Raw genomic sequence first — 6,599 nt, 5'->3', positions numbered from 1 at the left:
CAAAGGTTTAGGCAAATTTTATAATTTCACGTTTCTCTCATCCTCTCATGCAATTTGGTCCCCTGCCAATTTGGTTTCCTCGAAGTTTTAGGCACATACTACTTGCCTCATCTCTTTCATGCAGTTTTGACAAATATTATAAAGGGAATATTATTATTTTCTTCTTCCTGTTTTCTCGTTTATTTGACTAAATATGGAGAAGTATACAAAGGAGTAGCAATGATATTGAGTAGATAAGGATGCAGGCTGAAGGATTTTCACCTTTTAAACCTAATATTCTTTCAATTTTGACAAAAAAAACACCTCTAATATTTTTTTTGGATATATTTTTAAATAATTTGAAGTTTGTTTTGACTTTTTTGCCAGTGATGCACATCTTGTCTTCTCATCAAACACAACAGTTCGTCAAGTTCATACCATACAATTTGAAGGGGAAACAAAGAAAAATTATTATTCGTATATGGAAGATTAATACACAAGTAGAAACCTCACCAAATTATTCAACTTGTCCACAGAAAGCAAACTCCAAAAAGCTTTCATTACCATAAACAAGTAGAAACTTTAACAAACTATTTAATTTGAGATTTTATTTTCTAAATGGGTGTAAAGATAATTTTACATTTTAAATTGGGTTTGTGAGGATAGTTTAGTTGTGAGGATAGTTTAGGTAATAAATTCGAGTTTAAAGAGATATTAATTCTTTAATTAAAAATAATATAAATATAAAAAAATTATACGGATTTAAATAATTTTTTTCTAAAAAATAATAACATCATATGAGAATACAACAATAATCTTGATAAAGTTCAACTAGATACACGGGAGGCAGCAGCCAGGGGTGGTTAATTGGTTAGCCGTGTGTTAAAAACCACATAGGTATATTTGGATGGTCAAATTTAATTAATTTGTACCCCCATCACTTTTAACATTTTGTGATAAACTCAAAATAATTTGTTGATGAAAAGTAGTAAACGCGGGTTTGGCGTAGATTTTAAGATTATCTTTTTGTTTTTGGGGAGGAAAATCGGAACAAAAACATCACCGGAATTGTTTTTTTTATAAATTTTAAGACTATGTTTGTAGCCCACCACTATCGAAGTGTTATACACAAAACGATTCATGCTTTGGCGTTGGCGAGCGAAAGTTTGCAACTTTTAACCCCAGTTCGACCTCCCACGTACGCATTCTTTGAGGCCATTAGGCATTAGCTGTGCTGACACGCTTTGATTTCGATGTCCGAATGACAATGGGATGATTACGTGCTAGCCGACATTCGAGGGTGACGCAAACCATTTCATAAATGCAAATGCTGAGAACATGTAAAAGATGTATAAAAATTTCGCGCGTAACAACGTAATATAACAATCAAGTACAAACTTTAATAAAATATACCATTCAATTGTCAATAATTTAAAAGTGATAATGCATGACATGTTCAGAGCATACTACTAATTCGAAGTACAAGCGGATGGAATATTGGAAAGTGCTATTACAAGAGATGTCCTGCGCAGAGAGGAGAACATAAATTTCACTGATATGGGAGTGTCTCGTAGCTCGGGTCGTATGCCTCATTCCTAGGTCTTGAGAGGGCGCAAAACAAAACATGAGTGGATCAAGTTTATATATATGTAATACTAAAACAGTTATTCTTCAACATACTAATCCCCAATTTAGAAAACTCATATAGCATAAGTAGTAATAGGTTTTCCGAAAATCTTAACGTGCCATAAAACTTCATAAAACATATATCATAGTAATGTGCTTAGTAGTGGTATCACAATCGCCCAAAAAGCCCTTCATCGTTTGCCCGAAGGCATATAAAAATTTTCATTCGCCCGAAGGCCCTTCATCACCCGCTCGATGGCATATATAAATATCATTCACCCGAAGGCCCTTCAGCACCCACCCGAAGGCATATATAAATGAATATCCACTAAGTAAGAACATAAAATCATGAATATAATATTTCCAAAGTATATATCTTATCAGAGCTTAATAGCTCAAACAACATAACATTTCATAAATATCTCAGTAAACATAAATTCAATAAAGTATGATATTTCATAAAGCGTCAATCCAATTTACTCATAAATGTTTCATAAAACGTAGTCATAAAAATATGCTTTTCATGTATGCATTTCTAGTAATTAAATCATGCATTTCGGAAGGGGTTAACTCATAGATACTCTGTCGTCGAAGAGCCGTTTGAACTAGGTAGGACAAAAATGCCACTAACAAACACACATAAGCACATAAAGGAACCAATTAATAAAACTCTATTAAAACGATTGAATTTGGGAAAACGGACGTCGTAAATGGATTCAGGACGTCAAAAAACCTAAAGGGGGACCTCGGGTTCCCCCACGCGCTGTCGTATGCACCATCACGGGGCGGAGGCTTGGGAGGCCACGCGCCAAGATTGGTCATCGGAAAAGTCGTTAACGCTGCCGTTAACGGTGGTGAAGCACAGTACCTCGGCAGAGGCGCATGTGCTCCACGTGCCGGTCATGGCAGGCACCCACGCGCAACCCACGTACGTTCACGTGCCGACCTTCGAAATTGGAAAAATCCTAGATTTTTCCCCCAACTTCAAAAGTCAAAATGTAGATAGGAATGTGGAGAAGAGATTCATACCAAGTGAGGACCGAATAGTGGCCGGAGTTGACCAAAAAATGGCCTGAAAATTGGCTAAACAACCACAGCCTGGAAATTTCCAGATTGGCAGTGACTTTCTTTGAGCTTTTTCATGTTCCTACACCACCAAGACCACCCAAAAACTTACTAATCGTGAACCTAAACACGATCTACAATGATAGGGACCAATTTCTAGGCTTACCTTTGTCGAAAATGGTGAGATATCGCCGGAAAAGTTCCTTGAATAGTTTAGCTCGAGAATGAGTTTTCAAAAGGTTTTTCTTCTATTTTCTAGTTCAAGAACTCGTAAGAACTACAATGGGAGGTTGTGGTGTAGTCAAGGTTGTTGTTGTGTGTTGTTGTTGCTTGTGGTACCCTCGGGGAGGGCTGGTTTTTTAGAGAAAAATGGGAGGGCCGAGAGGTAAGAAGAGTTTGTAGAGAGAGGGAGAGATATTTCAAAAATGGGGAAAAATGAGAGTGGGTCATGGGGTAAAGGGAAAGGATTGGGGGACAAAAATCCATTATGGGCCCCAGTGGCTAACAAATTAAGGTCACAAGAGACGAAACTCGAAATATTCGAAAAATGTTCGACATTTTGTAACGTAAAATATTCGTTATAAAACTAAATTTGAACCCGTTCACGCCCACGCATTCATGGCAATGAGTACAATAAGAATAAACTAAGAAGATTAGTAATACATGTTTTGACGAGACGATCAACAAAAGTCAACGTTCAAACCTCAAAGGCAATTTGGTAATTTCATACGTTCGATAGTATTACAAAATATGTAAAATAAGGATGGGGTTTCACAATCTACCCTCCTAAAGAGAATTTGGTCCCCAAAATTTACTACCTCAAGTAAACAGGTACGGATATTGACTCCTCATCAATTCCTTCATTTCCCACATCACTTCCTCAACTGCATGGTTCCTCAACATCACCTTTACCAACGGAATGACCTTGTTTCTTAGCGTTTTCTCCTGTCGATCGATAATCGCCACTGGCTCCTCAACATAACTCATGTCCTACTCACTTCTAACAGTTGTGGTTGTAAAACATAAGATGGATCCGGTACGTACTTCCGAAGCATGTAAACATGAAATACATCATGTATCTGCGACAACTCAGGTGGGAATTCCAATCTATAAGCAACCACGCCAATTCTCTCTTTGATTCTATAAAGGCCGACATAATGATGACTCAACTTCCCTCGCTTACCAAAACGAACCACACTCTTCCAGGGCGACAACTTCAGAAAGACAAAATCACCAATCACATACTCACGATCCCTAGAATGTTGGTTAGTGATGTTCTTCTGTCAATCTTGCACAATCTTCAAATTCCTCTTTATCAATCAGATGTTAGCATTAGTGGTGTCGAAGATTTCTTGCCCTATTAACACCCGTTCACCGACCTCAGTCTAGCACAAAGGTGTCCGACACGTCATTCCATACAATGCTTCAAAAGGTGCCATGCCGATGCTGGAGCAGTAACTGTTATTGTAGGCAAACTCGACCAATGACAAATAATTATCTCAATTACCCTTCCATTGGAGAATGCACACCCTCAACATGTCTTTGGATTGTCTTCTCAGATTGATCATTAGTCTGAAGGTGATAAGCAGTGCTATACAAAAATTGAGTATTCATGGCGTCATAGAAAGCTCTCCAAAATCTGGAGTTGAATCTTAGATCTCTATCTGAAACAATGGTGACGGGTACACTGTGAACTTTAACAATGTTATCAATGAACAACTGTGCTAGCTTCTGCAATGTGTAATTATGTCGAACTGGTAGGAAATGAGTGGTCTTAGTAAGCCTACCCACAATCACCCAAATGCCATCAAACCTTGACCATGTGCTCGGTAATCCATACACAAAATCCATGGTGATATCTTCCCACTTTCAGGTTAGTATAGGGATATTCTGCATTAACCCTTCTAGTCGCTGTCTATCTACTTTCACTTGCTAGCAAATTATACATCTCTTCACATACTCCGCAACATCCTGTTTCATCCCATACCAATAGTAGAACGGACGGATAATGTGATACAACTTAGTACTTCCCAAGTGCATGGCATACACCAAAATGTGAGCTTCATCAATAATTTCCTTTTTCACAACTTCATTTGTAAGATCCCATATCGCCCGGGGGAGGGGAGGTGATGTGCCTTATATGTACAATCTCACCTCCCTATAGTAAGACGCGTTTTGGGTGGACACCCAAGAACAAATCCGTAAGGGCGTGGCCCAAAGTAGACAATATCTTGCTATACGGACTGGGATATGACATCATTATTTTTAGGCACGAATAATCTATTTCCCATCATCAAGGCTCTATCTCTTTGGATTCTCAAATCTCGTCTCAGACCATTATGCACCTATTTTTTTAGGTCTGTACACTGCTGATCGTGTTCTTGAACTTCCCTAGCCAGATCCACCAAAACTAGTATAACTTAGAAGTGCGCCAACAATGCTCCCTGGGAATATGGCGTCACCGCAATGTTGGTTTCTCTAAGAGAAAATAATAGCGGGATATGGATAGCTCGTAGAGAGGCAAGCTGTCTATAGGATTTTCGGCTAAGAGCATCCACTATGATATTTACGTGTCCAGGATGATACTCAATAGTGCAATTGTAGTCACTAATAAGTTCCATCAACTCCTTCTGGGTGAAGACATACTTTAAGCTCTTATGATCTGTAAAGATGTGGCACTTTTTACCGTACAAGTAATGTCGCCAGATTTTCAAAGCAAAAACTACTGCTCCAAGTTCCAGATCATGAGTGGGGTAATTTTTCTCGTGAGTTTTGAGTTGTCTGGAAGTATAGGCGATGAGTTTCCCATGCTGTATTAGAACATAACCAAAGCCTGACAAGGATGCATCACTATAGATTTCAAACTCACCGCCATCGTCCGGAAAAGTAAGGACGGGGGCATGAGTATAACGATCTTTAAGCTTCTAGAAACTCAATTCGTAATTTTCATGCCAGTCGAATTTAACTCATTTTCGGGTCCATCTAGTAAGAGGCAAGGCAATCGATGAGAAATCATACACAAAGCATTGGTAATAACCAGCTAGCCCAAGAAAACTTCTCACTTCAGTGACATTCCTCGGTTGTTCCCACATAAACATTGCAAAAATCTTATGAGGGTTCACACAAATTCCCTCAGCGGAAACCAAATGCCCGAGGAAACTGATCTAGTCCAGCCAAAAGTGACATTTACCAAACTTCGCATACAACTGATGCTTCCTCAGTTTCTCCAACACCAATTTCAAATGTTTTAAGTATGCTCGGCATTACCCTTGGAGTAAATTAAGATGTCATCGATAAATACAATCACAAACTGATCAAGATACGGTCTGAAAACTCTATTAATCAAATCAATGAAAGATGCAGGTGCATTTGTTAATCCAAAAGGCATGACACAAAATTCATAGTGTTCATACTGAGTGTGAAAAGTAGTCTTCGGTACATCTTCATTCCGGATCAACAGCTGATGGTAACCCGAACGAAGATCGATCTTAGAGAATACTGGAGCACCTCACAATTGATCAAACAAGTCCTCAATACGAGGTAGGGAATAATGGTTCTTCACTGTTACTCGATTAAGTTGTTTATAGTCGATGCAGAGTCTTATTAACTCTTCATTCTTCCTCACAAATAGTACATGAGCACCCTAGGGAGACATGCTGGGTTGGTATAGCCTTTATTCACAAGCTCTTGAAGTTGAATCTTTAACTTAATTCAGCTGGTGTCATTCGATATGGTGCCAAAGAAATAGGATTAGTACCTGAAAATAAGTCGATGGTGAATTCAACTTCCCTTGCAGGTGGTAACCCTGGCAAATCTTTAAGAAAAACATCGATGAATTCATTAACCACTGGCACATCCCCAGCACACAAAGAAGGTTCGCCCTGCGTGACCACGTGAGTTAAGAATCCAACGCAACTCATTTTTAATAA

Source organism: Malus sylvestris, chromosome 15, assembly GCF_916048215.2.
Source record: "Malus sylvestris chromosome 15, drMalSylv7.2, whole genome shotgun sequence".
Taxonomy (NCBI): domain Eukaryota; kingdom Viridiplantae; phylum Streptophyta; class Magnoliopsida; order Rosales; family Rosaceae; genus Malus; species Malus sylvestris.
The sequence above is the reverse complement of the archived record's forward strand: the minus strand, read 5'-3'. Positions refer to the sequence as shown.